Here is a 22,981-nt window from a genome sequence, read left to right on the forward strand (position 1 = left end):
TCACCGTTCTTGTGATCATTTTGACCCCACGGGGTGAGATCTTGCTTGGAGACCCAGATCGAGGGAGATTAGCAGTGGTCTTGTATGTCTTCCATTTCCTAATAATTGCTCCCACAGTTGATTTCTTCAAACCAAGCTGCTTACCTATTGCAGATTCAGTCTTCCCAGCCTGGTGCAGGTCTACAGCTCTTTGGTCTTGGCCATAGTGGAGTTTGGAGTGTGACTGTTTGAGGTTGTGGACAGGTGTCTTTTATACTGATAACAAGTTCAAACAGGTGCCATTAATACAGGTAATGAGTGGAGGACAGAGGAGCCTCTTAAAGAAGAAGTTACAGGTCTGTGAGAGCCAGAAATCTTGCTTGTTTGTAGGTGACCAAATACTTATTTTCCACCATAATTTGCAAATAAATTCATTAAAAATCATACAATGTGATTTTCTGGATTTTTTTCTCATTTTGTCTGTCATAGTTGAAGTGTACCTATGATGAAAATTACAGGCCTCGTCTTTTTAAGTGGGAGAACTTGCACAATTGGTGGCTGACTAAATACTTTTTTAGTACTACCTTCTCCGCTGTGCAATCTGGTTTCCGAGCCGGTCACGGGTGCACCTCAGCCACGCTCAAGGTACTAAACGATATCATAACTGCCATCGATAGAAGACAGTACTGTGCAGCCGTCTTCATCGACCTTGCCAAGGCTTTCGACTCTGTCAATCACCATATTCTTATCGGCAGACTCAATAGCCTCGGTTTTTCTGATGACTGCCTTGCCTGGTTCACCAACTACTTTGCAGACAGAGTTCAGTGTGTCAAATCGGAGGGCATGCTGTCCGGTCCTCTGGCAGTCTCTATGGGGGTGCCACAGGGTTCAATTCTCGGGCCGACTCTTTTCTCTGTATATATCAATGATGTTGCTCTTGCTGCGGGCGATTCCCTGATCCACCTCTACGCAGACGACACCATTCTGTATACTTCCGGCCCGTCCTTGGACACTGTGCTATCTAACCTCCAAACGAGCTTCAATGCCATACAACACTCCTTCCGTGGCCTCCAAATGCTCTTAAACGCAAGTAAAACCAAATGCATGCTTTTCAACCGTTCGCTGCCTGCACCCGCACGCCCGACGAGCATCACCACCCTGGATGGTTCCGACCTAGAATATGTGGACATCTATAAGTAAACTCTCCTTCCAGACTCATATCAAACATCTCCAATCTAAAATCAAATCTAGAGTCGGCTTTCTATTCCGCAACAAAGCCTCCTTCACTCACGCCGCCAAACTTACCCTGGTAAAACTGACTATCCTACCGATCCTCGACTTCGGCGATGTCATCTACAAAATAGCTTCCAACACTCTACTCAGCAAACTGGATGTAGTTTATCACAGTGCCATCCGTTTTGTTACTAAAGCACCTTATACCACCCACCACTGCGACCTGTATGCTCTAGTCGGCTGGCCCTCGCTACATATTCGTCGCCAGACCCACTGGCTCCAGGTCATCTACAAGTCCATGCTAGGTAAAGCTCCGCCTTATCTCAGTTCACTGGTCACGATGGCAACACCCACCCGTAGCACGCGCTCCAGCAGGTGTATCTCACTGATCATCCCTAAAGCCAACACCTCATTTGGCTGCCTTTTTGTTCCAGTTCTCTGCTGCCTGTGACTGGAACGAATTGCAAAAATCGCTGAAGTTGGAGACTTATCTCCCTCACCAACTTCAAACATCTGCTATCTGAGCAGCTAACCGATCGCTGCAGCTGTACATAGTCTATCGGTAAATAGCCCACCCAATTTTACCTACCTCATCCCCATACTGTTTATATTTATTTACTTTTCTGCTTTTTTGCACACCAATATCTCTACCTGTACCTGACCATCTGATCATTTATCACTCGTGTTAATCTGCAAAATTGTAATTATTCGCCTACCTCCTCATGCCTTTTGCACACAATGTATATATAGACTATTTTTTCTACTGTGTTATTGACTTGTTAATTGTTTACTCCATGTGTAACTCTGTGTTGTCTGTTCACACTGCTATGCTTTATCTTGGCCAGGTGGCAGTTGCAAATGAGAACTTGTTTTCAACTAGCCTACCTGGTTAAATAAAGGTGAAATAAATAAATAAAATAAAAAATTAAGTATGTGCCATTCAACTTGGCCTATGCGTGTACTTGCAAGTAGTTACCCCAATTGTTTAGACACTTCAATAACCCCGGCATGCAAATTGCATGGCCAACATGGAGGAACTGGCTGTGGAGGTCCGTGGCTCCAACGGAGCTTATTATAAGGTAAATCCATGTATAATATTGATGTAAACTAACCATGATCATGTTTATAAATCATGGCACACACATCAGTTCCCTACTATAGTTCATAAACGTAAACTGGCAACATACACTAAGCTAGAGACTTGGGTTCTCAACATGTCTAATGACGGTTGGCTAGCTATCTCGGTAAACTAACGTTAGCGACGTTAACTTCAAGACCAAATATAGTTGGCAGCTAGTCTCACTTTTCTTTGCAAGCGACCTATTCACACCCCGTTTGTCTTCGGAGTACACTATTAGCTGGCTAATTCAACAGATAACGCTATTAAAAATATTTCTCAATGTTAGCTAACGTAATTACCTGGCTAGCATTATCAACTGGCTAACGGTAGGTAGCTAACGTTAGCAAAGCTAATCAGGTTCGGTTGCACCTTGGCGTTGCTCGTCTTGAACCAGATTATTGATCTGGCTAACTTCATGACCTGCTACACTATCTAAAGGTATATGTGCTAACCATATGCGTTATAAATCAAAATATTTAAAAGTTTAAGCTGAAATATGTAACTTTGGGCGACTTCACGAAATTCAGAGAAGTGGGTTATAGATCTGTCATTCTCATTTCAAGCCTAAGAAGCGGTAGATATGTTCTAAACTCAGCAAGGACCCTGTCTTTCAAAGATAATTAGTAAAAATCCAAATAACTTAACAGAACTTCATTGTAAAGGGTTTAAACACTGTTTCCCGTGTTTGTTCAATGAACCATAAACAATTAATGAATATGCACCCCTGGAACGGTCGTTAAGACGCTAACAACTTACAGATGGTAGGCAATTAAGGTCACAGTTATGAAAATTTATGACACTAAAGAGGCCTTTCTACTGACTCTGAAAAACACAAAAAGAAAGATGCCCGGGATCGGTACATCCGAACATCACACCTGCGGGACAGGTACAGGATGGCAACAACTGCCCGAGTTACACCAGGAACGCACAATCCCTCCATCAGTGCTCAGACTGTCTGCAATAGGCTGAGAGAGGCTGGACTGAGGGCTTGTAGGCCTATTGTAAGGCAGGTCATCACCAGACATCACCGGCAACAACGTTGCCTATGGGCACAAACCCACCGTCGCTGGACCAGACAGGACTGGCAAAAAGTGCTCTTCAAGGATGAGTCGCGGTTTTGTTTCACCAGGGGTGATGGTTGGATTTGCGTTTATCGTCAAAGGAATGAGCGTTACACCGAGGCCTGTACTCTGGAGCGGGATCAAGGTGGAGGGTCTGTCATGGTCTAGGGCGGTGTTTCACAGCATCATTGGACTGAGCTTGTTGTCATTGCAGGCAATACATCCTCCTCCCTCATGTGGTACCCTTCCTGCAGGCTCATCCTGACATGACCCTCCAGCATGACAATGCCACCAGCCATACTGCTCATTCTGTGCGTGATATCCTGCAAGACAGGAATGTCAGTGTTCTGCCATGGCCAGCGAAGAGCCCAGATCTCAATACCATTGAGCACATCTGGGACCTGTTGGATTGGAGGGTGAGGGCTTGGGCCATTCCCCCCAGAAATGTAGGTGCCTTGGTGGAAGAATGGGGTAACATCTCACAGCAAGAACTGGCAAATCTTGTGCAGTGCATGAGGAGGAGATGCACTGCAGTACTTAATGCAGCTGGTGGCCACACCAGATACTGACGCTTACCCCCCTTTTGTTCAGGGACACATTATTCCATTTCAGTCACATGTCTGTGGAACTTTTTTAGTTTATGTCTCAGTTGTTGAATCTTATGTTCATACAATTATTTACACGTTAAGTTTGCTGAAAATAAACACAGTTGACAGTGAGAGGATGTTTCTTTTTTTTGCTGAGTTTGCTCTGTTTCTATGCTTTCCATTTGTATATTTACTTCTGGTTTTGTACACCAGCTGAAAATACAATTTTGTTATGGGAAATATATTTCACAGCGGTTTAGATGGTACAATGATTCTACACTATGTGCTTGTTTTGTCACAAACTGAAATTGGGTGAACTATTAGAATTTTAGCAACCAGGAAATAGCTGCGAAATTTCTGCATTGTGCATCTTTCAAAAGTTTGTTAAATTAATTTTTCAATTATAACCAGCTCATTAATGTTTTAATTTGCTCCTCAGTTAAGTCTGTATAGGGAAACGTATTGTTAGGTAGGTAGCCAGCTAGCTGAAATGTTTTTCTTTCATTCAAGATTGTACACTATACACACAATTATGTGGACACCCCTTTAAATTCCTGGATTCAGCTATTTAAGCCACAACTTTGTGGCAACAGTTTGGGGAAGGCCCTTTCCTGTTTCAGCATGACAATGCCCCCGTGCGTGCACAAAACGAAGTCCATACAGAAATGGTTTGTCGAGATTGGTGTGGAAGAACTGGCCTGCACAGAGCTCTGAACTCAACCGCATCAAACACTTTTGGAATGAATTGGAACGCAGACTGCAAGCCAGGCCTAATCGCCCTGAGTGGCTGAATGGAAGCAAGTCCCCACAGCAATGTTCCAACATCTAGTGGAAAGCCTTTCCAGAAGAGTGGAGGCTGTTATAGCAGCAAATGGGGGACCAACTCCATATTAATGCCCATGATTTTGGAATGAGATGTTCGACGAGCAGGTGTCCACATACTTTTGGTCATGCAGTGTATATTGTGAATCACCTATAAATTTGAAAAAGAAAAGTGTCGCCATACTGGCGCAGGTAGGCAAATATATCGCAAGGAGGGATATATGTTATAAGACTAGACCCGAGTTCCACTCCGATCTAGAAACTCTGGGCTAGAATACCACAGCTGCCTATACCAGGGTTTCTTAAACTATGGGTTGGGATCAAAAGTGGGACCTGGGCATGTGAGAGGTGGGTCACGAGTTATGAGAATAGATCTTCTTAATTTGGGTTTTTGGAGGACAATTTCACTTTTGAGTCTTGAGCTGAAGGTTTTAAGAATTTTTTTATTTTTACGAGGCAAGTCAGTTAAGAACAAATTCTTATTTTCAATGACGGCCTAGGAACAGTGGGTTAACTGCCTGTTCAGGGACAGAACGACAGATTTGTACCTCGTCAGCTCGGGGATTTGAATTTGCAACCTTTCGGTTACTAGTCCAACGCTCTAACCACTAGGCTACCCTGCCGCCCCGAATCCCTGGCCTATACTATATAAGTGTTGTATGTTGATAGTCCCTAGCTATGCCAGTAACTTTTTATTTTTTGGGTGGAGTGGCGGAGTACTTCTGAACTTAACCCATGGCTGACCTTTCTCTAGGGATTTGTCAAAGATGTCCATGATGATTCACTCACTATTGTCTTTGAGAACAAGTAAGTTTTCATAGGTTCTTCTGGGGTTGTAGTGTATTTTGTAGTCATCTATGGTGGTATAATTTTGTTGATGGGCATAACTTTATGATACTTGTCTATAAAAAAAAAAATTCAAAGGAGAATTTAGCTTTTTTACAACCAAATCTCTGTTTGGTGTGAAGGGAATGTTGTAAATGGCATGCTATTAGAATCTATATGTATAATTTTTTTTTTTTAAAGCTATATTGTCTTTTAATAAAGTTGGCAACCTGAGAGACAAGTTCACTTTAGTGATGTGCGGATGCCACCTCCAGCCGACGGTAAAAAGGACATCGGGGAGGGAGAAGAAGTGGAGGTGAGAACTGGCTCTCTATCTATTTAGATTTAACAGACACTTTTTCCTCAGAATATCTCATTTAGAATTCTCTCTCCCTCTTTCTACCAGATCTTCTCCCGGGCCAATAAGCAGGAGCCATGTGGCTGGTGGCTTGCCAAAGTGCGCATGATGAAGGGAGATGTGAGGAGTTATCTATCTGTGGTTACAATTTCACTGGTCCCAGAATGTCATTTGCGAAAGGATGTTTTTGTAATGTTTATACTGTGATTTCCTCATCCTCATATTACGTTTGTCAGTTTCATGCAACACAAATGTAACCTGTGTTGTGTTTACTGTGTAGTTCTATGTGATCGAGTATGCTGCCTGTGACGCCACGTACAATGAAATAGTCACCTTTGAACGTCTCCGGCCTGTGAATGTCAACAAGGTGGTGTCAAAGAGCTCCTTCTTCAAATGCACAGTCCCAGTTCCTGACGATCTGAAAGCAGCGTATGTACCTTTTTATTTAAAAGTAGTTTCTGATTTGGGATATAGTCTAGTAATTTGTTGGTTTTTATTTACATGCATTAGAGTTCAGAATTTGATTATAGTTTATTTTACTTTTGGTGCGAAAGTGAACAAAGCATAAAGATTTCAAAAAGGCAGTGGGAGCTTGTCGGATTGTCTACTGTCCAGAAACGAGTAACTTGGTCATACTAGTAAGTCCATATAAGTCCGTCTGCCACTCCTCCTTCAGTACCAGCAGTTTTGTGTAGAACAAGGAATGTCTAGATGATTTTTTTATGTTTATGTTCTTGTTTCCCTGCAGTCTATAAATGAAGCCACAGTTAAGCGAGTGTCTTTACTCAGTGACATGCACTTGAGGAGCATTCGCACTAAGCTCATGCTCCTGTCCCGAAATGAGGAGGCCACTAAACAACTGGAGGTAAGGATGATTATCACAACTGCATCCTTGCAGAAATAGTTTAAACATGATTTTCATAGACAAATCTCAATCATGCACATGATCTCTTCTCTCTCTAGAGTACAAAGCAACTGGTATCCGCTTTCCAAGAGGAGTTTACAGTCAGGGTGGACCTCATGGGCCTTGCCATTGGAAGCCATGGCAGCAACATTCAACAAGCCAGAAAGTGCCTGGAATCACTGCTATTGAGCTGGATGAAGGGAGTGGGACGTTCAGAATTTACGGAAAGGTGTGCTGATGCTTTTGATATGAGACTTTGTTATGAGTGAGCTATAGACAGTGTATGTACCACCAAGACATTTGTTTCTTAAAGCTATTATATTCTTCTAAGAATGAGGAGGCGGTTAAAAAGGCAAGGAATTATCTGGAGTTTCTCGATTCTGTTCAGATCCCAAGGAACTTGGTCGGTATGTATCAAGTAGGAGTTGATACTTCCATAAAGCAAGACATTTGTGGGTGTGCACCTCTTCACACAAGTGCCTTATGGCTTCTTATTTTTTTCTTCAGGCAAGGTAATTGGCAAGAACGGAAAAGTCATTCAGGAGAACATTGACAAGTCTGGGGTGGTGAGAGTAAGGAATGAGGGGGACAAGGACAACACAGAGTACCACATCGCCTACCTGAACGTAAGCATTAATCTATAGTAACAAACTCCTAATGGTCTCAGCCCTTTTTATATTCTGTGTGGGATGAGTTTGCCTGTTGCTGTCTGCAGGAAGTAGAGCTACTGCGTATGGAGAGACTGCAGATAGATGAGCAGCTGAAGCTGATTGGGATGGGCCAAAGGCATTCATCTGGCCACCCAGCAGACAAGGACAAGAGCTACACCACGGACAACAGTGTGGCTGCTACCTCTGTGAATACCAGCCACTCCTACACTGGCAGAGGCCGCAGAGGCCCCAACTACACCTCCGGCTATGGTGAGCGTCATGTTCACAATGATACCGAACAGACATTTTGTAGATTCTCCCAAGACATTTTTCAACACCTATCAGCAGGAGTTTAACCCTAAAAATACTTTAAAGTACTACTAAGGTACTACTTCACTACATTCCTAAAGAAAATATTGTACTTTTTACTTTTAACACCCAAAAGTACATGTTACATTTTGAATGCTTAGCAGGACAGGAAAATGGTCCAATTCAGACTCTTTATCAGGAGAACCTCCCCGGTCATCTCTACTGCCTCTTATCTGGCGGACTCACTAAACACAAATGTTTCATTTGTGAATGAGTGCCCTGGCTATCCATAAATACAAAAAAAACAAGATGGTGCCGTCTGGTTTCTTTACTCAACTATGACAATTGGGTAGTCAATCGAAAGTTGCAAGACACAATCTAGGGAAGGTAATATTGATATTGGGACATAACTTCCTGTTGGGCTATAGCATTATCAGTCATCTGCTATTAAAAAGATATATTTGACTTTCAGGCACAAACTCTGAGCAATCCAATGACTCTGAGACTGACTTAGAGCGGAAGGAGGAGCTGATTGACTGGTCCCTGGCGGGAGAGAAACCGGAGAGGGGTACCCAGCCACAGAGAGACAGCAGGAGGAGAGCTGGTCAAGGGAGGGGGAGAGGACCCAGTGGCAGGGGCCGAGGAGCAGGGAGAGGAGCCTCCAACACCGGTACGGCTGCAGACACAATTGATGGGTCATGCACATGCTGATGACATTAAACATGATTTGCATTATCCCCTATGTTTATCATGATCATGTGAATAGGTCTATTAATTGTTCCTCTAAAACTAGATATTAAACTATTTGTTAACTTTGCAGCTCTAAAGGATCGTGATGGCAACCCATACAGTGTGCTTGACAACACCGAGACAGGCCAGACGGTCGACTCAAAACCTCAACACAAACCGCCACCTCTCCCGCCGGACTGACGAGGACACAACAGCCATTGATGGCATGAGCGAATCGGACAAAGCTTCCCTCGGTGAGAATTGCCTTGGTAAGTCCTGCATCACCATGTCCTCGCAGTGATGACTTGATTTAAGGACCGTCATCAACGGCATTTAAACATTTGTGTTGTGACTTTTACCATCTCAATCAGTACCATCCACAAACTTCTTCAATCCCTCCGGATAGAAGTGTCTGAGTAAAAATCACAAGCCCTGGGAGCCAATCGGATTCAACAACAAACATACTCCCATAAGCATTAGAAAATACAATTATTTCATGTTACAGAAGACGGTGGACAATTCAGTGACTAAAAAGGATAGAATTACACACATTGACACCAATCCCAAGTCAATCCTCATGAAATTCACTCCGAGGGCTCTGCACAAACTCTTCCCCCACATAGATGACTCAAAAGCTAAACCACAGCTGCATAAACGTAGCAGTAGACACTGTGTTCGCCCACCAAAGGAAAGGTGGGGAACGGGCCTGTAGTTTGTTTACCAAAACCAGCATGACTGAGTGTGAGTGCCCTGGCTAGCAGTGACGTCCGTGCTTCAACCAGTAACCATTGATTTACTCTGGGAAGCTAATTTCTCAATTTGAAGCTGAATAGACACCTAGAAAAGGCATGCCACCAAGAAGTCCCATTGTTTTTAAATGTTCCCACTCAAATTCACAAACATGACCGCTACTTGTTGACTATCAATTAAGGTCTGTTTATTTTTGGGGATTTGATACTGCTTGCCTGTATTTCTCACTTGCATTCCTTGGACTGTTTTCTAGTTATTTTTAACCACATTCTTTCAGTGTTATCACAATGTAAGCTATTTTTCTGATTCAGAGGGGTTGGGTTAAATGCGGAAGACACATTTCATTTGAATGCATTGCTGTACAACTGACTAGGCATCCCCCTTTCCCTATCATTAGCTATGATGATCTAGTTTATTTCATTACCAATGCAAGTGGTTCTAACATTCTTTGTTTTGCAGATCCCGGGCTGAATCACAAAGCAGATAGATGAACTGGTAAGTTTGAAAAAATTCTACAAATCTGACTTCAGGGCACGTATGTATCAAGCGTCTCAGAGTAAGAGTGCTGATCTAGGATCAGGTCTTCAATCTTATTCAATGTGATGTAAAATGCAAATCGGCACGCCTAATCTTGAGATGCTTGATACATACAAGCTGGCTGAAACAAGTGATGGGGAGAAAGAACCATGGTAGTGTACGGAAACTTGCAATAAGAATGTACATTTCTTTCTCTTGGCTTGATGTACTTCAGGGGCGTAGTCCATGGAATCTACAGTATGTGAAATTGCCACTAGGCTGGTTTAAATTTCTAGCATTGTATGTCTTTGGTACATTAAGTCAAGCTTCTGTAACTATTTCTACTTGTCTGTGTCCTGCAGGGGCATGTTGAGTGTATTGCAGAGCACAGCCTCTCCACATCAGCAAAGACAGGCAATGGAAGAGATGACGAACTAGGCAGAGCTTCCACAAAGGGCTGCCAAAGTCTGTTACCAAGGGAACAGTGACTAGCAGCCTGTCCTGAATAGTGTCTCCTAATCTACGGACCTATTAATTGTACTACATTCGTACAATAGTTATTGTACAAGCTTGCCAAAGATAGACATATGGACTACTGCACTTTTCAATTCCCTAACCATGGGACAGATGGGGAGATTTAGCACTGAACCGAGACATGAAAAAGCATGTTTCAAGTACATTATCAGATGTTGTGCCTTGAGTAGATTTAACATAGTTGCCTGGCTGTAGTAAATTTGTCAATGATGACAAAGGTGAAAGAATCTAGTTATCCTAATATTTGTTGAGGAGCTTTGGCTGATTTGTATTTTTTTTACATTTTAATATACAATCACTTCAGACTAGGAAATGCAGTCGGAGAGGGAAAAAACCTGTTTTGCACTGAATTGGAATTTATTTCCCATGAGAAAAAAAAGCTGGAAACGGGTCTGTCAATGTTCTTGTCCCATTTTTTTATGCACCCACCAGAGGCTGGAATGATGGTGGCAGTAACTTGTCTCGAAGGAGCTTTATGTTTTTAATTTACAAATGTACACTATTTAATAAGCTGTTAACACTAAACTGGTGGAACGACCGTATTTTATGCAGGTGACAATTTGGACTGAGGTCAATTTCCAGATTTTGGTTTGGTAAACTGTTTGTCTTTTTTAATGATCATTCGGGTTGTTTGATGTGCAATATGTTTTGTATGCCAGTAGTTCTTAAATAAAACCATTTGTCTTGTCAGGTTGACCTTTTTTGTCCTGAGAATGAGTGAAGTACAGAGCAAAACTAGTCTCTTTTAATATATGATTTATTTGGGCACGGTGAATAAGAAAACCCCCGGGCCCAACCAAGTACAAAGTGACCTATTGATTTAGTGATCCACCTGCAAAAAAAATGCAAAAAAAACATGCAATTGTGATCCAAATTACATTGTACAAGCTGAATGACTATATAAAAGTACATCATTGTTTGGAAAGAGTTTTACTCGTTCCTCAACCCTCTGTCGGGGTGATTTAGAATCATCAGTTTTCTGTGGGCTTCTCTGATCTTGTTAGCTGTGGGACAGGGAACAACAATATGATTCATTAGGCAAATGGACTTTATTGTAGTATCACACACCCAGTGAAATGTACAATACCCGACTTCTAGAAAAGCATGCAACAAGACAGTTACAATTGTACCACATGCGTGTAATGCCATAGTGTCTTGTAGAGCAAGGTTTCCCAAACTCGGTCCTGGGGCTCCACTGGTTGCACGTTTTGGTTTTTGCCCTAGAAGGACACAGCTGATTCAAATAATCAAAGCTTGATAAGTTGGTTATTTGAATCCAAAACGTGCACCCAGAGAGGACCACAGGACCGGACTTGATAAACCTTGTTCAGAACAACACGTGTGAAAGCCCATAAAATCTTACTGATTTGGGAAAACTGCATAGCTTGCTTCATTTGGGGTTTCATGGCCTAGCGACCTGAATCAAGAAGTACCATTTTAGTGTCACAAAATCGTCCATAACTTTTATTCGACTTTTATTCAACTCATTCAACTCAACTCAAGTTTTAAACCGAACGAAAATATAAATGCGACATCTAAAGTGTTGGTTTCATTAGCGGAAATAAGAATTTTTAAAAAAATAGCAGAATTGTTCCATATGCACAAAAAGCTTCTCAAATTTTGTGCCCATTTTTGGGGCATTTCTCCTTTGTCAAGATAATCCATTAACCTGACAGGTGTGGTAAACATTGTGCTGGGTACAAAGGCCACTTCAAAATGTGCAGTTCTCACACAACACAATGCCACAAGTTTTGGGGGTGTGCGCAATTGGCATGCTGACTGCAGGAATGTCCACCAGAGCTGTTGCCAGGGAATATAATGTTCATTTCTCTACCATAAACTGCCTCTGATTCAGAGAATTTGGCAATACCTCCAACCCACTTGGCAGCCAGGTTGGGCTTGGCCTATGCCCTCCATGGCTGCACCCCTGTCCAGTCATGTGAAATCTGTAGATTTGGGCCTAATTAATTTGATTTCCTTATATGAACTGTAACTCAGTAAAATCTTAGAAATATTTGCATGTTGTGTTTATTTTGTTGTTCAGTATAGGAGGCATATTCTGTATTATTAGTATCAAGATTAATTTACCTACAAATCCGTCTGCTGCTAGGGTGATCTCCATGCCACCATGGAGCTGGCCTGTAAATCATGAATAGATCATGGCTGTTCATTGGTGGAAGATGATCTCCAAATATTGCATACATTTTCATACAAAGCCTACAAGTTGTCAATTCTCAAAGTCAGCGAAAGGAGTGGTCACATCTCAGATATGTGGTCAAATTCTGTGTAAGACGCCTCCCCTTCACCCAAACCCAGATAGCAGATGTTCTGAGAGCTGCAAAACCTGGACCCATACAAATCAGCTGGGCTAGACAATCTGGACCCTCTCTTTCTAAACTAATCCACCGCCATTGTTGCAACCCCTATTTATCAGTCTGTTCAACCTCTTTCGTATTGTCTGAGATCCCTAAAGATTGGAAAGCTGCCGCGGTCATCCCCCTCTTCAAAGGGGGTGACACTACACCCAAACTGTTATAGACCTATATCCGCCCTGCCATTCTAGTCTTCGAAAGCCAAGTTAATAAACAGATCACTGACCATTTCGAATCCCACCGTACCTTCTCCACTGTGCAATCCGGTTTCCGAGCTGGTCACGGGTGCACCTCAGCCATGCTCAAGGTACTAAACGATATAACCTCTCGATAAAAGACAGTACTGTGCAGCCGTCTTCATCGACCTGGCCAAGGCTTTCGACTCTGTCGATCACTGTATTCTTATTGGCAGACTCAAAAGCCTTGGTTTCTAAAATGACTGCCTCGCCTGGTTCACCAACTACTTCTCAGACAGAGTTCAGTGTGTAAAATCGGAGGGCCTGTTGTCCGGACTGGCAGTCTATGGGGGAACCATAGGGTTCAATTCTCGGGCCGACTCTTTTCTCTGTGTATATCAACGATGTCGCTCTTGCTGCGGGTGATTCCACCTCTACGCAGACGACACCATTCTGTATACATCTGGCCCTTCTTTGGACACTGTGTTAACTAGCCTCCAAATGCGCTTCAATGCCATACAACACTCCTTCTGTGGCCTCCAACTGCTCTTAAACGCGAGTAAAACCAAATGCATGCTTTTCAACCGTTTCAACCGCCCGACTAGCATCACCTGGATGGTTCTGAGTATGAATATGTGGACAACTACAAATACCTAGGTGTCTGGCTAGACTGTAAACTCTCCTTCCAGACTCATATTAAACATCTCCAAAATGAAATCTAGAATCGGCTTCCTATTTCGCAACAAAGCCTCCTTCACTCACGCCGCCAAACATACCCTCGTAAAACTGACTATCCTACTGATCCTCAACCTCGGCGATGTCATTTACAAAATAGCTTCCAATACTCTACTCAGAAAACTGGATTCAGTCTATCACAATGCCATATGTTTTGTCATCAAAGCCCCTTATACCACCCACCACTGCAAACTGTATGCTCTAGTCGGCTGGCCCTCGTTACATATTCGTCGCCAGACCCACTGGCTCCAGGTCATCTATAAGTCTATGCTAGGTAAAGCTCTGCCTTATCTCAGCTCACTGGACATGATAACAACACCCACCCGTAGCAAGTGCTCCAGTAGGTATATCTCACTGGTCATTCCCAGAGCCAAAACCTCCTTTGGCCGTCTTTACTTCCAGTACTCTGCTGCCAATGACTGGAACGAATTGCAAAAGTCGCTGAAGCTGGAGACTTATATTTCCCTCACTAACTTTAAACATCAGCTATCTGAGCAGCTAACCGATTGCTGCAGCTGTACATAGCCCACCCAATCTACCTACATCATCCCCATATTGTTTTTATTTACTTTTCTACTCTTTTGCACACCAGTATAACTTTAGACCGTCCCCTCGCCGGGCTCGAACCAGGGACCCTCTGCACACATCAACAACAGTCCCCCATGAAGCATCGTACCCATCGCTCCACAAAAGCCACGGCCCTTGCAGAGCAAGGGGAACCACTACTTCAAGGTCTCAGAGCAAGGGACGTCACCGATTGAAATGCTATTTAGCGCGCACCACCGCTAACTAGCCGTTTCACATCCGTTACACTCATCAACACTCCAGTGTTAATTTGCTAAATTGTAATTACTCCGCTACTATGGCCTATTTATTGCCTTACCTCCTCACGTCATTTGCACACTCTATATATAGACTTTTTTTCCCCCTTTTCTATTGTGTTATTGACTGTACGCTTGTTTATTCCATGTGTAACTGTGTTGTTGTTTGTGTCGCACTGCTTTGCTTTATTTTGGCCAGGTCGCAGTTGTAAATGAGAATTTGTTGTCTACTAGCCTACCTGGTTAAATAAAGATGAAATAAAATAAAAAAATCTGTGTAACAGCGGGGGGATTTGATTATTCTCAGCCAGGAACCGGTCCATGGCCCGGGAGTTGCATCCTTTCTCAAATCGAAACGTAATCTGCGGCCTCTCGGTCGTGTTGTCGACAAGGAAGCATGGTACATCGTCCAGAAACATACACATTCTCTTTTCCATAAAATAGATATTTGAATATTCAAATTAGTTTCCATTAGGAAGGCAGATAAAGCGTTTTTTAGTAAAAGCAAATCACTATTGCTTGTAAAAACACAAAGTCATTCTCCGTGTACATCCCATTTGTGATGTAATTTAACGAGGTTGCAAAACACAATGCAACCAAATTCCACCCGGTGCGAAACACCTATCCAGGCCAGATTAATTGAATCCCCTCAATGGTCACGTTTCCTTGCTCAGACTATGTATACATTTCATTTCCCCCTTTATTTAACTAGGCAAGTACTTTAAAAACAAATTCATAAATTGTAAATTTGTATTTACAATGAGGGGCAGAACGACAGATTTTTACATTAGAAATCGTTCTGTTAACGTACTGGTCCAACGCTCTAACCACCAGGCTACCTGCCGCCTAATGCATTCACCAACTTGGAATAGGATTTGCCTCGTTTTTTTTCCAGTTATTTTGAACGCACCACTGGTTCCTAGTCCTAGTTGTTTTGAACGCGGAATAAGCACTGACGCATGTGAGGTCTAGGGCGAGTAATGTTATCCACCAGCTGTATGGCTGACAGTCGTAGCTAGACATTTGCACTAGTGTGATGCTACAGTTGCTAGTTAGATATGCTAGTCAGCTTAGCTAACGAATATGCTTCTGCTGCTCTTGGCTAAAGACTTCAATGCGGTAAGCTATCCTTTTACGGTAGCCTCGATATAGCAACTCGCCATGTTTTTATGCTAAGATCTGCCTCTATTAAAAACTTGAAACAACTTTTGTACTAGCTACTTGTCTACGATGAACAAAGTCACAAACCACCCTCATGTTTTAATACTTGACTTGTGTTATTCTGGCCTGTCGGAAACTAAAAACACATGTCGTAACGACTAACCTCAATCGCTCAGCACTGTCGCAAAATGTCAGGGTCCACAATTCCATATATATTTATGCCATGACCACCTCTTGCCTAGTTAATATCTAACTTTGTGTCCTGTAAAATATGTTGCCAATCCGGTACAACATCTTTGGCCCTGACAATGCTCACGCATTAATAAAAGAGAATTGCCCAAATACAGTGTTTTCCATAATTCATTGTAGGTCATCTATATGCTACAGTAAACCAATCCACAACGTTTACCAATCATCCTTGATATATTCCCCAATGTATTACTATCAAAGACAGTATACTATGAATTGCTTTGAAAACTGTGTTATTATCATTTACAAACTGTTTTGTTTACAGACCATTTTAAGAAAATGTGTTTCTTTCTACTCTGCTTTGATGTGTTTGACTAAGCTTTTCACCTAACTCAGTATCCGTTTTTTTATCCAATGGACCAGTGTATGGTGCATGTCCGATACATACATGTCCAGTACAAACAAGCAGTATTGCACCGCATTAGGAATGTAATGCCAAATAGTCACACATTAGGCACATTACAGTATATAAGGCAAAAGTCTCAAATTACAAAAGACACTTATTCATAATACAAAGAACATAATGGATCTTACCTGACTTGGTCAGTCTCCAAGGAATACTATAATATAGGACTGAACTTTAGCCGAACATCTGCTGTGAGCAATTTGAAATAGAATAGAACATGTTCTGCCTCTTTCCATTGGAATGGAGCACAGTGGAGCAGCACAATGTGATGTTGAAGGTCCTAATTATTGCCCCTGTCATTTGCGTAATTACAATGTTTTCCAATGGCAAGGGCAGTATAGAAATTGTACATTGTAGTGGACCTGCAGCAGTCAATGAAAGTCAAGTTTAATGATGAATCTGTCCTCCACCAGGCAGACACACTGGCCGGTAGTTTCAATAGGATTTAAAAGGCCAACTGCGTGGAGAAATTAGAGTTTTGCCCCAAAATCATGTGGAATTACAGTGCTGGGTGCATGTGGTGAGCCAACACACAAAAAGGCCAAAGAAAGCAGCTATTTCTGTTGGTTTTATTAAACCAACCAAGCAATTTAATTCTTTTGTTCAGGGGAGTTCTACTTCATTGATTAACAAAAGCAGGGATATAATTTTTTCTGCTTTTTTGAAAAGCCTGAAATGTCAAGCCTTTTAAAGCAGATTATTCTCCCCCTGTGCGGGGAATGGAGCCAGAGTAACCTTTTGTCTACAATTAAATATTCCAGCATAAATATAAAAGAAAATCAGAGATGGAGAAGATTGACTCACAAGAGATTGGAGAGGTAGATCCTCACCCTGATAGTGCAAACAGCTTGCTTCTAATTAAATATGCCACAGAGTCTCAAAGCATTTGCTTTCAGCCGCAGAGAGAGGAAGCTGCCTAAGAATGAAGGGGAGAAATATATCACATCATCTGTCTGTCCACAGCCTTCCTCTGGGCATCTAAAAGGTATTTCATTGTTTTGTTTTTGTAGATTTGTTTCTTTTTTTATAGGAAGTATCTAAAGGCAATGCCTTCAGGGATATGCATAAATAGAGACGCACAATACAAATAGTGCGATTGTTTATGATTACAAATCAGATGATTAAGCATGACTGTGGCACTTCAGAGACATGGGGCGTTTATTTTACATTTAAGGACGCATTCTCTCCATGTCTGTGATGCAGGGAGGGGGCATCTTCACAGGCATTATAGTCTGAAATGTTGAATTTATAGGTGTTTTTTGGTTTAAGTTGTAGACTTTATATAGTGGTTCATTTAATTGATATGTGAGGCTCTATATATAAAAATATAGAGTATGTGGTGTCGTATAAAAGATGCATGTATATCTATAAAGATCGATGTTTGGTGGTTTATTTATAGTCAGGATGACATAGAAGTGACCTCTAATAGACATGTGACGTGGGTTCTTCTAAGTATCTGCTCACTTACTCCTAAGCATTCAAAGACAGCGTTGCCACTGTAACTTTGATCTGATAACAGCAGTGTTGAAAATGCACTCTGCTTTACATCTTAATATGTTTTCTTCATTAAAAAAACATCTCTGCAAACTTGCCACATTTTGTTCTGCATGCAGATATTCTACCATGTTTAGGAAACAGTATTTTGTAAATGTGAGTTTTACTATGGCTTAGTAGACTTGGATCCTATCAACTTCATCAAGTCAAGGGTTTTTGAAGAGGCAATCACATATAGCAAATTCTGCAATTGCAAAAATGTGTAAGCACATATTAAATAATTGTTTATAAATAAGTCAAAGGTAGAATGATTATTTTAAATAAATGTTTTTGAACAGAGCATAGTTGCTGATGACGGCTTACTAAAAGTTTGTCATTGTTAATAGTCTGTTGACAATTTGTTGGCAATGATTTTTTGTCAGGTTCATTATGTTACAGGTTTATAACAGTTATGTTGATCATCTTACATTATATTCATATGGAGGAGGTCGGGTGACACATTTTTATTTTAGCTTGCTGCAAAAAAAAAAAAACTTTTCAGTATCCTTTACTTTGTTTGATTATTATGTATGCATGTGTATGAGAACAAACTCCCAGGTAATGGGGGAGTGGTAATACACTGAGTGTACAAAACATTAGGAACACATGCTCTTTCCATGACATAGACTGACCAGGTGAATCACGGTGAAAGCTATGATCCCTTATTGATGTCACCACTTCAATCAGTGTAGATGAAGGGGAGGAGACAAATTAAAGAATGATTTTTAAGTCTTGACTCAATTAAGAGATGGATTGTGTATGTGTGCCATTTAAAGGGTGAATTGGCAAGACAATATATTTAAGTGCCTTTGAACGTGGCATGGTAGTAAGTGCCAGGTGCACCGGTTTGAGTGTGTCAAGAAGTGCAACACTGCTGGGTTTTTCACGCTCAACAGTTTCCCGTGTGTATCAAGAATGTCTTTTGGGTGATGGACCATACAGCCAACTTGACACAAGTGTGGGAAGCATTGGAGTCAACATGGAAAGCATCCCTGTGGTATGCTTTAAACACATTTTAGTCCATGCCCCCAAAAAATGTAGGCTATTCTGAGGGTAAAATGGAGTGCAACTCAATATTAGGAAGGTTCCTAATGTTTTGTACACTCAGTATATATGGTTCCTTAAGATGGTTTCAGTGGGTGCCTGAAGGATTCCAAGGAATGCAGATTTGGTTAACTTTGTTGTCTCTCAGATCCCCCTATGTGTATATACAGTGCCTTGCGAAAGTATTCGGCCCCCTTGAACTTTGCAACCTTTTGCCACATTTCAGGCTTCAAACATAAAGATATAAAACTGTATTTTTTTGTGAAGAATCAACAACAAGTGGGACACAATCATGAAGTGGAACAACATTTATTGGATATTTCAAACTTTTTTAACAAATCAAAAACTGAAAAATTGGGCGTGCAAAATTATTCAGCCCCTTTACTTTCAGTGCAGCAAACTCTCTCCAGAAGTTCAGTGAGGATCTCTGAATGATCCAATGTTGACCTAAATGACTAATGATGATAAATACAATCCACCTGTGTGTAATCAAGTCTCCGTATAAATGCACCTGCACTGTGATAGTCTCAGAGGTCCGTTAAAAGCGCAGAGAGCTATCATGAAGAACAAGGAACACACCAGGCAGGTCCGAGATACTGTTGTGAAGAAGTTTAAAGCCGGATTTGGATACAAAAAGATTTCCCAAGCTTTAAACATCCCAAGGAGCACTGTGCAAGCGATAATATTGAAATGGAAGGAGTATCAGACCACTGCAAATCTACCAAGACCTGGCCGTCCCTCTAAACTTTCAGCTCATACAAGGAGAAGACTGATCAGAGATGCAGCCAAGAGGCCCATGATCACTCTCGATGAACCGCAGAGATCTACAGCTGAGGTAGGAGACTCTGTCCATAGGACAACAATCAGTCGTATATTGCACAAATCTGGCCTTTATGGAAGAGTGGCAAGAAGAAAGCCATTTCTTAAAGATATCCATAAAAAGTGTTGTTTAAAGTTTGCCACAAGCCACCTGGGAGACACACCAAACATGTGGAAGAAGGTGCTCTGGTCAGATGAAACCAAAATTGAACTTTTTGGCAACAATGCAAAACGTTATGTTTGGCGTAAAAGCAACACAGCTCATCACCCTGAACACACCATCCCCACTGTCAAACATGGTGGTGGCAGCATCATGGTTTGGGCCTGCTTTTCTTCAGCAGGGACAGGGAAGATGGTTAAAATTGATGGGAAGATGGATGGAGCCAAATACAGGACCATTCTGGAAGAAAACCTGATGGAGTCTGCAAAAGACCTGAGACTGGGACGGAGATTTGTTTTCCAACAAGACAATGATCCAAAACATAAAGCAAAATCTACAATGGAATGGTTCAAAAATAAACATATCCAGGTGTTAGAATGGCCAAGTCAAAGTCCAGACCTGAATCCAATCGAGAATCTGTGGAAAGAACTGAAAACTGCTGTTCACAAATGCTCTCCATCCAACCTCACTGAGCTCGAGCTGTGTTGCAAGGAGGAATGGGAAAAAATTTCAGTCTCTCGATGTGCAAAACTGATAGAGACATACCCCAAGCGACTTACAGCTGTAATCGCAGCAAAAGGTGGCGCTACAAAGTATTAACTTAAGGGGGCTGAATAATTTTGCACGCCCAATTTTTCAGTTTTTGATTTGTTAAAAAAGTTTGAAATATCCAATAAATGTCGTTCCACTTCATGATTGTGTCCCACTTGTTGTTGATTCTTCACAAAAAATACAGTTTTATATCTTTATGTTTGATACCTGAAATGTGGCAAAAGGTCGCAAAGTTCAAGGGGGCCGAATACTTTCGCAAGGCACTGTATTAAATAAGTAGTGGATAAGGATGTGGACTGATTATGTGTCGCATGAGAAACAAACAGGGCACCTTTTCTGTAGTTGAAGTGACTCATTCATGTGTCTGTAACATCCAGACAAAATAGAGGCCCCAACATATGCTCCCTAACCTTGACCCACTTAACCCATACCTGCAATCAGGCCTTATCAGAAAATTGGGCAAGTCATGAGTCTGTTGATTAACCCTGACTGGCCTAATGATTGTGGGTCAGGATTTCAGCTTGTGAAATATCAAACAACCACTAGTGTCAAATAATAGATCCACTGACAGGCAAGTTATGCTCTGTCGTTTGCGTTTCATGGTGATAATGGGTTCTGAACCGACCAGCTCTGGCTGGTAATGGTGTTGGCTGCAGCTTTTTACCAGGTCTGCAGTGGATGGATATGGCATGAGGGACGAAACCCGTCGCTTTCCCAGACCACAAGTAAATCTTGTATTATGCTGAGTTTTAGTTTCCAGAGGACTGCAAGGTTTGCAAAAAAGGAAACAAGAATTATGCAATCAAATTGGCACCTCCACATCCAGATTTGACTAGTGCTGCATAATGCAATCCAGTAATCCCTTTATCAAATGCTGAGATGAAATGTTCTTATTGGAAAAGGAGAGAAATATATTTAAGGTCATTCTATCACTAGTTTATTTTGCCCACACTCTTTTTTTATCTTCAGAGACAATAATTACTTCTAGTTCATAACAGAAGTATGGCTGGTGAATTTTCAGAGAATCCACAGGATGGAATCTTTGCAATAATCAGCAGTATAATTTTGTCTCCCTTTTAAAATGTCTTCACATTTTAACATACATGACTGTCTGAGGACGTGCAATGTTAATGTCTAGTTGATGATGACAATCTGTCAGCAAAATATGGTGCCTACTTGAACTTGAATTGTTCAAGCATCAGCATTTTACATATCTTAGGCTACAGTATTTGTGGGTTAAGCTATGATGCAATGTTTTTCCAATCCATTTTGGGAAGGCATTTCCTTCCTTCTTTTTTTTCCTTTTCAGTATTTACTTTTAAAGCCATAATAGGAACAATGCAGTGTGAATACTAAAACAGACTATATATTTTTTGTATATATATGGTTTAATGGTTTATAAGTCTTTGAGTCCATATACAGTGCATTCGGAAAGTATTCAGACGCCTTGTCTTTTTCCACATTTTGTTACGTCATGGCCTTGTTCTAAAATTGATTAAATATGATTTTTTTCCCTCATAAATCTACATACAATACCCCATAATGACAAAGCAAAAACAGGTGTTTAGAATGTTTGCAAATTCATAAAAAATGAAAAACAGAAGTACCTTATTTACTTAGGTATTCAGGAACACCAAAACGTAACATTATTTTTTGTCATAGGACAAACCATCCACAGAGACAAACTGATATCTTCCCGACAGATAACATCTTTCCAAAAGTATGTGGTGATCGATGGTGTCAAAAGCGGCTCTAAGGTCTAGGAGCATGAAGATAGATGCAGGGCTTTGGTCTGACGCCATTAAAGGGCAATTTACCACCTTCATGAGAACAGTCACAGTTCTGTGATGGGGTCTAAAACCAGACTGGGGCATTTCGTATACATTATTTGTCTTCAGGAAGGCAGTGTGTTGCTGCACAACAGCTTTTCAATTTTTCTTTTGAGGAATGGGAGAATCGATATAGGCTGATAGTTTTTGGCTTTTTCAGGAGAGGCTTTATTAAGCTACTTTTAGTGAGTTTGGTACACATCCAGAGGATAGGGAGCATGTATTATGTTCAACATAGGATGGCCAAGCACAGGAAGTAGCTCTTTCAGTAGTTTAGTTGGAATAGGGTCCAGTAGGAAGCTTGAACATTTAGAGGACATGGCTATTTTCGTGAATGTGTCGAGAGATACAGGATTAAAAATTTGTGTCTGCATTGATCCTAGGTCCTGGCAGGTCTGTGCAGACTGAGGACAACTGAGTTTTGGAGAAAATATGCAGATTCAAAGAGGAGTCCATCATTTGCTTTCTCAAATCAAATCAAATCAAATTTTATTTGTCACATACACATGGTTAGCAGATGTTAATGCGAGTGTAGCGAAATGCTTGTGCTTCTAGTTCCGACAATGCAGTAATAACCAACAAGTAATCTAACTAACAATTCCAAAACTACTGTCTTATACACAGTGTAAGGGGATAAAGAATATGTACATAAGGATATATGAATGAGTGATGGTACAGAGCAGCATAGGCAAGATACAGTAGCTGATATCGAGTACAGTATATACATATGAGATGAGTATGTAAACA

General features: G+C 41.4%; 1 long non-coding RNA gene and 1 pseudogene across 2 annotated transcripts; one reads left to right on the top strand and one right to left on the bottom strand.

Annotated features, from left to right (window-relative positions):
* Nucleotides 1-2,222: 2,222 nt before the first annotated feature.
* On the top strand, nt 2,223-11,067 carry LOC112245970 (annotated as a pseudogene).
* Nucleotides 11,068-11,116: 49 nt separating this feature from the next.
* LOC112226419 lies at nt 11,117-14,155 on the bottom strand. 2 transcript variants are annotated; one of them, XR_006081282.1, is made up of 4 exons: nt 13,984-14,155; nt 12,466-12,516; nt 11,741-11,794; nt 11,117-11,381 (listed from the first exon to the last, which is right to left on the bottom strand). It is a non-coding gene; the product is annotated as an uncharacterized LOC112226419 (long non-coding RNA). The 2 variants fall into 2 exon arrangements; XR_002949775.2 differs by lacking the exon at nt 13,984-14,155 and having other exon boundaries at nt 12,466-12,775.
* Between the last annotated feature and the right edge of the window lie 8,826 nt (nt 14,156-22,981).

This window comes from Oncorhynchus tshawytscha, linkage group LG01 (assembly GCF_018296145.1).
Source record: "Oncorhynchus tshawytscha isolate Ot180627B linkage group LG01, Otsh_v2.0, whole genome shotgun sequence".
Classification (NCBI taxonomy): domain Eukaryota; kingdom Metazoa; phylum Chordata; class Actinopteri; order Salmoniformes; family Salmonidae; genus Oncorhynchus; species Oncorhynchus tshawytscha.